The sequence below is a fragment of the Mchenga conophoros genome, linkage group LG3 (genome assembly GCF_057382185.1).
Source record: "Mchenga conophoros isolate Kocher_MC1m ecotype Shallow Benthic linkage group LG3, M_conophoros_male_GT1.1, whole genome shotgun sequence".
Taxonomy (NCBI): domain Eukaryota; kingdom Metazoa; phylum Chordata; class Actinopteri; order Cichliformes; family Cichlidae; genus Mchenga; species Mchenga conophoros.
Window position 1 is genome coordinate 76243096 of NC_140528.1, and position 11448 is coordinate 76254543.

An 11448-nucleotide genomic window follows, 5' to 3' on the forward strand; every position below is an offset into this window, starting at 1 on the left:
TGGCATGCTGTCATGCTCTGAGGCTTATCCACAGCCATCCACTTTTAAACACTGTTCAGGCAGCGCCATAAGTCTATATATTCCACGACAAAGGTTTAGCTTGGTGTTTAATCAGAGTTGCTACACTATAACCCATTTGAGAATGTTTCATCAACTATAGTCAAGCTGCTGCAATGGTCACAAGGATTCTTCTCAATAAATATACATTTGAATAATTATACTGTAGTGTAGTACCGTGCAAAAGTCCCAAGCCATTTTCTCATTTCTACATATTTTTGTTGGAAAATTGGAAATAGTTGCAGTATATACGACAATTTTTTTTTTTGATATTTCTGATAAATCTTCAGGAATAGTTCTCCAGACTTCCTGAGGCTTCTTAAATACTCTTCTTAGTTTTCTGAATTAGATTCTGCTTTCTGTAAAGGTAACCCCACACTGCTTCAATGTTGAGAAGACCATGTATGATTTACTGCATTGGCAGTGTGTTTGGGATAATTGTGATGCTGAAAAATGATGTTTCCAATCAAATGTATCCTAGTGGGTCTTAGATGGTGGATCAAAGTCTGACTTTCCAGTTTTGCATTGATATTTCCATTCATCTTGACAAGTCATTCTTCATTCCACAAGTTACCATTGGTTTTCAGCCCATTTATTGAGTAATACTTCAGTCTTTTCTCCCTGTTTTCCCTTATTTAAGAATGGTTTCTTGACAGCCACCCTTTAACTCAGTCCATTTCTCAGGAGGCTTGAAGAACAGATGAAAGGCCAGCTGTGTCCCTCAGGTACCGTGTCAGGTATTTGCTGGATGTTTTCCTTTTTCTCAAGAACATGACTTTCAGAACCTGTTTATCTGCTGTAGATCGTTTTTAGACCTGCCACTTCTTCTTTTCTCCTCCACTTGTCCAGTTTGTCAAGGACACACTGCACGCCATGCTCAGATATGCCAAGTTTTCAGCTGATGGCTCTTTGGTAATCATCTGGTTGGTGCAAAAAAATGCTATTTTCTGCCCGTCAAACTGTGTTATCGTTGGCATTTCTCATTCAGCTAAAGAAATGGTATCAAATGATATGTTTTTGCAACAAGCTGCTAGTAACAAACTGCCTCAAATTGGTTCTTTGCTAAGTTTTCTGTTATGTAGACAGAATATTGGCTGAGTTAGGTGCCTTCTTTATCCTTGAATGTTTCATGCGTCAACATCAAATGGCTTAACCAACAAAAAGTGCTCTTAAAAAGCAGCCAATGCTCAAGGAAAACTATATTTCAGAAAGCCTGGAGAACTATTGTTAACACTACTACTAAATTATAACTCTGGCTGCTTGGAAGCAAAATATAAAGAAAGGAGGGCTGGCTAAAGAGTTTTGCACAACTCTATGTGTCATGTAAAAAAAAAACATGTTTTTTTTTTTCATTTTTAATTTAAAAAAAAAAGCAGTTTGTAATATAATACAATTGCGGTGCCATTTCTACTGTTAATCTTGGTTTTCCGAGATTCTAATTGTATTTTTCCTGTACGAGTGGTAGAGCTGCTGGGGTTGTGTAAATTAATAAACAGCTTCAATAGTTAAACCAGCACATGCTCCTGGAAATTGCTTCTAAGCTACACACAACCCTACTAATCATCCGAGCAGGGAATAGAAATGTATTTCCATAAAAGACAATCACATGTCAGTCCTCATTCTTAGTCTTTGACCTGACTCGACCACGTCCATTGCGCGTGATATTCCCTGAGGATTTTCTCTGTGGAGTACAGGGACATATGTTAAGTGTGAGAACCACATCTGTGCCTTGCACCAGAGAATAGCAGGCGATGCTGATAGTATCCTTTGACTTCCCCACCAGTGTTTGCATCCTTCCTTCTGATCTTCCTCTGTAGTAGAGCCCTGATTTGCCTGCGCGCTGTTGATCTCCATGTTCTGACAGATCCTCGTTACAAACATAACCTCTCAGTTGTTACATTCTTCGCCTCTCATCTTCCTCCTTTCCTCATTTTCTTGTGCTTTTCCTTTGTTCTACTTCCCATCTGGATTTTTTTCCCCCTCAAAGTACTTTATGCGCTCTCCCTCTCTCTCTCTTTCCCCTCTCTACTGTAGACCATTTGGCACAAACCTCATCTCTCCTCCTCTCATCCCTCGCTCTCACCTCAATTTTCGGTTGTTGCATAATTAATTAGCAGCACTGTTCACTATCAATGCAATTACTCCAGAGAATGGGGAAAGAGAGAAAGGGAGAGAGAGCGAGAGGGGAGGGAGACAGGGAAATAAAATGGGAGAACAGGGCCAAAATGGAAATGCCATGAAAAACATGGAATAAAAAGGAGGAGAGACAGAAAGGGAGGGTAATTTCAACCCTTAAAGGGATGAAGTCAATATGGGCTAAAATCAAAGTGGTAATTTTGACAATGCAAAATCCATTTGCAGGCTCTGGGATCCAGACTGGGAGACAACACGGATTTGGTTTAAAAGGGAATATTATACAAATCCTAATATTCTTTTTAAAAAAAGACATCATCCATATATGTTCTCTCCTCATTGCATTTAAGATGTTTGATTAGTAAAATCACACACTTTGTCATCTTTAAAAAGCTGCATAGTTTCCGGACCCACAGAAAGATCTGCATGCACAAAAGCTGACGGCTTCATGGCAGATTTATACGCCTGAGTCATTATGAAAGTGTTTGCATGTGTGCGAGCCTAACGCCCATTGCCAAAATAATTCACAAATTCATGTCAACAGTCTGCTGTTTAATCTTGTTTGGACAAAACCCAGGCTCATTCCAGATGTGTTACGCACAACCATAGGCTTCGATACACTGTGTACCGTGACCCATAGCAGCCTGCTAATCAGAACAACGGCGCATTATGAAGGTGGGTCACATTTATGATTTTTCTCGCTTCCGAGATGCTGCATAACAAGCGAGCACTGAAGTCCAGCTGAAACAAAGTCATACTTGTCGAAAAACTGATATTTATTTGGCTACAAACGTTCCAACTGTTGCTGGAAGCTGTGATTTTTTATTTTTTTTTAAAAACGACTGATGTTTCAAATGAAGACATATGGTGCAAAGCGTGCGTGAAGGTATGCACATTTTTCAGTGAGAAATACCAGGTTGTCTGTGCAGGAGCAGTTTTCTTTAGTCTCGATACCTCTGGTGTCCGCTAATTAGATTTTTTTTTCACTACCACTGCACCATAAAGGACACAATTACAGGTCACATATTTGGTAGTGGTCGACCGAGATAAGTAGAAGCAGCATTTACTAAAAATGACATTTCTGCTAGTGTCCTGGTTCTCCCAAGAGCTGGCAGATATCATTCATGAGCGTAACCTGGCTTGGGCCAAAGCGAGGAAAACAGGCTACCCCAGTGATTGGCTTCTTTTCAGACAACTAAGAAACAGATGTACTTCCTCTATTAAGAAAGCTAAAACTGAATATTATCTGTCTGTCACCACTAAGAACCTAAATAATCCACAGAAGTTCTGGAAAATCATTAAGTCTCTTTCAGTGAGTAAAAGCTCCCACGCTCTACCCACCTATGTTTTTAAGGATTCTGTTCCTGTTTATGATAGGAAGGAGATTATGAATTGTTTTAACAAGCACTTTATATCTTCTGGCTCTTTGTTTGACTCTCTGAACCCAGTCTCTGTAAAATCTGGCACAAACCTTCCGGTGTACACTGGTCAGCCATTTAACTTTGTTCCTTTCTCTGTGCAGGAGGTCTGTAAAGCTCTTAAACTGTTAGATCCTAGAAAATCTCCAGGGCCAGACTTACTAGATCCTTACTTCTTGAAACTGGCAGCTGATTTTGTAGCAGAGCCTCTCACAACACTTTTCAACCTCACACTGGACATGAATAAAATTCCCTCAGTATGGAAATCAGCTTTTGTTGTTCCTCTATTAAAAGGGGGCGACCCAGCAGTGTTAACTAATTACAGACCAATATCTAATCTATCTGTGCTGGCCAAAGTTCTTGAAGCTCTTGTGTGTGAGCAGTTAAAGGAGTTTTTGCACATCAATGCCATTTTATCTGAATATCAATCAGGCTTTAGGAAGAATCACAGTACTATCACAGCTGCAATTAGAGTGGTAAATGATATTACTATTGCACTTGATAAAAAACAACACTGTGCATCCCTTTTTATTGATTTGTCAAAAGCATTTGACACTGTTGATCATTGTATTTTAAAACTTAGGCTCTTCCAGTCAGGACTCTCTGAGAGAGCAGTGGCATGGTTCTCAAACTACCTCAGTAACAGGACTCAGTGCATTAAATCTGACGGTCTATGTTCTGACTTTGTTACAGTGCACAGCGGAGTGCCACAGGGTTCTGTATTAGGTCCCCTTCTATTTATCATTTACGTAAACAATCTTAGTCTACATGTGCCAGATGCAAACTTGCACTTCTATGCTGATGATACAGTTATTTACAGCTGTGGTTCAACTCTTGTCCAAGCCATCGACTCCTTGCAGAAAGCCTTTTCTGCTGTCCAGCACTCATTACATCAGCTTAAACTTGTTCTCAACGCAGACAAAACAAAGCTCATGTTGTTTTCTAAATCAAGGAGACGAGCCCAAACAATCCCATCAGTAACCACTCTTGAAGGTAATAAAATAGAGTTGGTTCACACCTATAAATATCTGGGAATCTTAATTGATGACTCGCTTACCTTCAAACCACAAGTAGAGAATCTTGTGAAAAACCTGAAGTTAAAACTGAGATTTTATTTTCAAAATAAGTTGTGTTTCTCTTTTAATACAAAGAAGCGGCTTGTTGCTGCAACATTCTTGCCTGTGCTGGATTATGGTGATATTCTATATATGAATGCTTCTGCTCAATGTCTTCGAATGGTTGATTCTATGTATCATGCTTCTCTGAGGTTCATCACTAACTGTAAATTTCAGACTCACCACTGTGAGTTATACTCTCAGGTAGGATGGCCTGCTTTGGTAAGTCGGAGGAACTCTCATTTATACAGTTTTATATATAAGGCGATACTTGGGTTGCTGCCTTCTTATATATGTTCCCTGCTTGTAATGAAACATGCTGGTCGGTATTCTCTTCGTCCGCATGGTTACTTGTTGCTTTCTGTTCCATTTGCCCGAACTGAACTTGGTAAAAGAGCTTTTGTCCATTTAGCACCCTCGGCCTGGAACAAACTGCAGAAGGAATGGAAAATGACTGAATTCATTTCATTAAGTGATTTTAAATCTAAACTACGAATCCTTGAGGCCAAGTCCGTAACATGCAACTGTTTCAATTAGATTGATTGTCATTTTAACTGACTTTTTATTTTATTTGAATTTTATTGAATTTTATTTTTATTTTATTTGTATTCTTTCACTTATTGTTGCATGTGTGTTGTTGCTGCCTGTGTTTGAGTAATTTCTGTAACTGTGAGACATCTGCTGCTGCCTATCTTGGCCAGGTCTCCCTTGAAAAAGAGGTTTTTAATCTCAATGGGATCTTCCTGGTTAAATAAAGGTTAATAAATAAATAAATAAATAAATAGTGTCTGGTTTGTAACAGGCCAATATCAGCTGGTATGTTGTTACCAGACAGAAGGCATTTCAATTTACTTGCAGTAAAACCCACAGTATCGCCCCGCAGAGATGACAAATTATTTATTGTGTCAACAGCACCAGTTTCACTTTATGTCATTTACCAAAGGAAAAAAGAAAAGCACCACTTTGTAGAGCTTTGTTTTACTCCACCTAGGAACTTGGCCTTTAGCAGAGATTTAGCCAGGGCCCATTACTTAACTCTGTTAAGGCCAGTTCATTCAAGGATCGATGCCATTTGTCTGTCTTTAATTTGTTAGCCAGACGTCATATTAGGCTGTTGATGCTGGAGTCCAGTATTTCATCCATGACTGAGGGATCAGTGGAGTGTGATGCATATGGAGAGGCTCACCATACCAAATCACCAGCAGAGAGGAGATGTTCTCTGCAGTCTGACAACCCGTAAATGACAGATGGACTAATACGACTTAATTCCTTCCGCCTGTAATTCTTTGTCCTCTTCTTAACAATATAATTGCGATTCAAGGCTGGACACGTTTTCGCATACAATGCAACTGGTGTCATTAAATGCTATTCTTGGCAGCCGGCTACACTCTCTGTCATGAGCTGTCAAGTCTATTTGATTCAGCGCAGATACTCATTGTCTTTACACTGGAAATAATAAACAGGATGGGTTAAAAAACTTGTCAAGTAACGGAAGAGAAGGCGCACAGGGAAAGCTATTTCAGTGCATCTCTATTCATCTGCGGCCCATTCAGCCCCATTTGATTGTAGTTTCTATGGCTTTACTTTCAGACGCCCATTACTGAAATAGCAATTCTATGATCATTAATGAGCAAGTCGCACAAAGGCATCAGCAAAGTGGAGACCAACACAGTTTAAAAGGAATTTATTAACACAACAGCCGTATACAACCTTTTGTCTGCGTATGAAAACACACATAGGCAGAGTAAAGCTGAAAGGTAATCCTAATTGCAGGCAAATGTATTCGATAATATTGTTGCAGCACTTTATCATTGGAGAATGTGATTTGCATTGAAATGTTTTGTGTGTATGTGTTAATTGTTTACTGCGGGCTAATTAAAGCCTGCCTGTCATTAATGATGATCAGTGCTCTCTGCAGATGGAGGCAGCGGTGACAGACCCCAACAGAGGGAGCACGGGAACAAAGGAGGCGACAGAGGGTGACAGGAGGACACAGCAAAAGGAGCCACGTGAGGCTTCCTTTTGCTGGCTCTAGGGATGTCGGTGTCTGTCGGTCAGTCAATCAATTCGGTCCAGACTGACATATCTCAACAACTACTGGATAAATCCACCGCCTTCAACTCCAGGGCTAAGGTCAGAACTGCTGCTGTCTGACAGATACGCACAAGGTGTCCTTTTGTGCCACTTCCATGATGCACCGAGTTATGGCAACTGCAAGTCTGGACACTACGGACACATGTTAAGGACTCTTTGGTGTCACATTTGTACAAGCTGAGTAGCCACATTAACAGAAATATGGCTAAACTTGATCAAAACATTCAGCACAAACCTCCACCAAGGCAGCTCACTGTCTCTGTGTTATTTAGTTTTAAGGGACTAGTGCTGTATAGTCTATATTTTATTTTCATGCTTGATTTTGTATATGATATTTTTAAATGTAGTGAATGTATTCCATTGTTTAGTAAAAATTAATTTACATGTTTAATAATAAAGATAAAGTTACTTTGTGCATGTATTCAGTGCATTTACATGTTTATAATCTCTTATTGTATTGTACATAATAAAGCTATAATAAAGTAACCTAATATGCCTGTGTGTTGTTAATACAAACAATGGCTGTAAGTTATAAAGTTTTAAATAGCTCTATATAGCATTATTAATGTTTTAATCTTCAGATCAGTCTATTAAGCTTAAAGGAGAGGTCAGAGGTCAAATGTGGTATGATATCTTTATATAGCACTTTCTGTATGTTGATAATAAACTTCACTCTTGTCACAGTTTCTAAGTTATAAGGCTTTTTGTCAATTTTTGACCAATAAAGCTGTAACGAGGAAACAAACACTACTAAGACTGTAACCTCTGAGGAGGAGGTAATAAAAGCAAAAGTACAAACCTGGTAAAAACAAAACTGCTGTCGTCAGCAGAACACAAAGCTCTCAAGCAGCGGCAAACAGTCTGACAAAACATGCGACTTATGCACCTACACTAGACTATTTAAAACAGGATTATCTCTCAGTGTCCAATATTGCTGTGGTCAGTGGCGTCGTTAGGCCTATTTTAGGGGTGCTGAAGCCTCCCTAAAATATTCTTAAGCCCCCCTAAATAATTTGGTGGGGTTTTTTTTTTTTTTTTTTTTTTTAACTTATTCGATTTTTTTTTACAGAACTTGCAGACAAATTCAATATAAAGATGCAGGAATATGAGTTTAAAGAAATAATAATATAAACCTGTCGCTATTCACACAAATATGATCATAACTCGGTTGGTCCCTTTCGCTTTACATTGTTAAGGTAGCGTCAGTGCTTCGTTATCCAATCCCTTCCAGTTGTTCACAGGGGACATCCACATGACTGAAAATCCAGTCCTCGTTTCACTGCTACTTTACACTCCGCTCGTATACACCTGCAGAAACACTAGCGTGCATGCGGCAAACAGCAAGAAATCGTGGATATACGCAAGTTTTTCAAGAAAGTAAGTCTTCATCACTGGCTGGTAGTAACAATTAGTTAGCTCCAGCTAACAGCAGAGAGTCCCATGTAAATAATGAACCAGGTGCTCCCCATTTTGTAAATAAAAACCTGGCTAGCGCACTAAGTTAAATTGTTAGCATAATGTTAATTTCTGTCACTCGTTTTAGCTCTGAAAAATCCAGCTGAGCTCATTCAGGTATAGTTATCATCAGTGGAAATAATAATAATCACTCCATCCCCATTAACCTGTAGGAGTCAGGGCAGAGGAGCACAGAGAGGCAGAGGGGAGAGACGTCTGCTGGAGAGGTGAGTCAAAGGATGGAGTCATTTGTGATGGAGACAGTCTGATTAGAATTTTATGGGACTCAATATGGATATGAAATATGAAACATTTCAGTCACGGTACAACATATAAGACCTGTTTAACTTGAGCTTTTATTTAGGAGAGTCAAGGTTAGAAAGTGGAGAGAGCAAAGAGAGATATATATATATATAAGTCAAATTAGCCTGACTCACATATTTGTGAGGGTTCTATTTTAATATTACTTCAATTCAAGTAATTTAGTAATATTTTTCAGGGCTTTAAATTGCAACCATTTTAGTCACATGCGTGCTCAAAATATAATGTTTGTAACTTCAAAATATTTGGGAGCAACAAATTACTGTGGAGCGGGAGCAGAAGTCATGATATTAGCAATTTACATTACAATTCAGTATGTTTTAATGTATCTTGAAGGGTGAGGCAGAAGGAGTGGCTGAGGGAGAAAAAGGTCAACAGGCAAGTTCAAGTCAGAGAGAGCAAGGAGAGACAGAGGAGCTGCAGCAAATGGATCGAGAGGCAGAGGAAGATCAAGTTATTACAGAGAGAGGAGAGCAAACAGGCCAAGAGAGGGAAAATGATGAAGCAGCTGCAGCAACTCATTCTACTACAGGGTTTGATTTAGGTGACAAAGACACAGGGCCCAGACAGGTGAAGCTGAAGAGCTATCCACATGATACTTTTGGTACACAGAAGCGAGCATTTAACCACAGCTGGTTTGAAAAGCACAACTGGTTAGAATATTCAGTCAACCAGAATGCAGCTTTCTGCTTCCCATGTAGAGTGTTTGGCAAAAACATCAAACATGATAGTTTGGTCAGTAACGGTTGCAAGAACTGGAAGAAAGCTTTAGTCATCTTTGGCAAGCATGAGATGGCTCAAACACATAAGGACAGTGTTGTTACATGGAAAAGCTACCAGGGAACTAGCAAACAGGGAAACGTTGCACAGATGATAGCAACTGCAAATGTGAGTGAGATAGTCGAAAGAAGAGAGTATCTCAGACGAATTGTTGCAGTCACCTCTGTGTTAGGGAGACAGGGACTCCCTTTTCGTGGTCATGATGAAGGTGAAGACAGCCCAAACAGAGGGGATTTTCTTGCGTGCATGGAGCTTTTGAAGGAGTTTGATGCTTTTCTTCAAAAACATAATCCCCCATCAAATGCACAGTATATCTCACCAACATCCCAGAATGACATGATTGACTGTTGTGCCCAGGAAGTTACTAGTGTCATTGTATCTGAAATGACAAAGTCTAAAGTCTATTCCATCATGGCAGATGAGGCAAGGGATAAAAAGGCAGAGCAGTTAGCTGTTTGTGTCAGGTACGTGTCAGAGGGGGCAGTGAAGGAGCGTTTCCTTGCACTTGCAGAGATAAAATCATTTGATGCCCAGTCCATTGCAAATGAGATTCAGCAGCAGATCCAAAACTATGGTCTTGCAGAGCTTAAGTGTGTAGCACAAACATATGATGGTGCAGCCGTTATGAGTGGCTCCACTGGAGGTGTACAAGCACATTTTAGAAGGCTCCATCCTGAGGCTATCTATGTGCATTGTTATGCTCATCAACTCAACCTGGTTTTGTGCAATACTTGCAAGGCTGTCCCAGAGGCTGTGGAGCTTTTCAGCTTGTTGGAGTGTGTGTATTCTTTCTTCAGCACCTCCCTAGTCAATCATCATAAGTTCATGGAGACTCAGGCAAAGCTTGGATTGACAAAAACTGAGCTTGTGCAACTTTCAAACACTCGCTGGGCATGTCAGTTGCGATCAATCAGTGCAGTTCTTGAGACATTGCCTGCCATTTTGGAGTGCCTATCTGCAATTGGATCCCCCATAGCTGTTGGTCTCAAAGCAAAGCTCTACAAGTTCTCAGCAGTCTATGCACTACTGATGTTTTAGTCTATTCTGTCGGTAACCAAAGGACTCCACAAATTCCTGCAGAAAGAGACTTTAGACCTGGCAGAAGCTTTTATCTGCAAACAAGCTGTGTGTGACACACTTAAGGGCAAACACTCAGATGCATTTGCTACAGAGCTGTATGAGAAAACCAAGGCCCTGTGTAACACCCACAGTATCCCTGAACCAGGTGCTAAGACAAGGCACAAACAGAGGAAAATGGAGGATTTTGTCCTGGAGGCAACTGTGGGTTCACGCACTGAATTGAACAACTCAGACACATTGAAAAGAGAGTTACTTTTCCCTTGTGTGGATCGGATGGTTGGCGAGCTTGATCAAAGATTTTGCAGTGTAGATGCAGGGCTGCTAAAAGGCGTCCAGGCATGCAGTCCTAAATCTGAGAACTTCTTGAGTGAACCACACTTGAATGAACTTGCAAAGCACTACAGACTTGACCTGAAAAAAGAGGAGGTTCTGGTGGCCAGAAACTTTCTTACCAAAACACAGAGGCTGGATGTCCACCCAAAAATATGTTGTCTGTGTACAACCTCCTTGATTCAGACATGTTTCCCTCTCTGAAGGCAACCATCCAAGTTGCCCTAACAGTGCCTGTCAGCAGCTGCTCGTGCGAACGGTCCTTTAGTGCACTGCGTCGGCTGCACTGCGTCGGCTGCACTCCTGGCTGCGTCAAACAATGGGTCAGAAAAGACTTCACAGTCTTGCAGTCATGTCTATTGAAAAAGACACGCTTCAGCATCTGAGTCACAACAGAGTGATTGACCGATTTGCCACTCTTAAAAACAGACCTCATTCTTTGATGCTTCCATCCACCAAGTAACTGGTGATTGCAGCCAGAAAAATGTACTTTTTTATTTTCAGTTTTTTTCTTGTTATTGATGCAGCAAACACATTTCCTCTGTTTTCTTGTTGTACTGTATTATAAAGCAGACTGAAATAAAACAATAGATCTATTGGTGGCCTAGGATGTTTAATCTGTCCAAAAAAGTAGGAAAACAATTTCTCAGTCTTTGTTTTCTGTT

At 40.2% G+C, this 11448-nt stretch overlaps 1 pseudogene; it reads left to right on the forward strand.

Annotated features, from left to right (window-relative positions):
- The first annotated feature begins 9385 nt into the window (after positions 1 to 9385).
- On the forward strand, positions 9386 to 11246 carry LOC146580529 (zinc finger MYM-type protein 1-like; annotated as a pseudogene).
- The last annotated feature ends 202 nt before the right edge of the window (positions 11247 to 11448 follow it).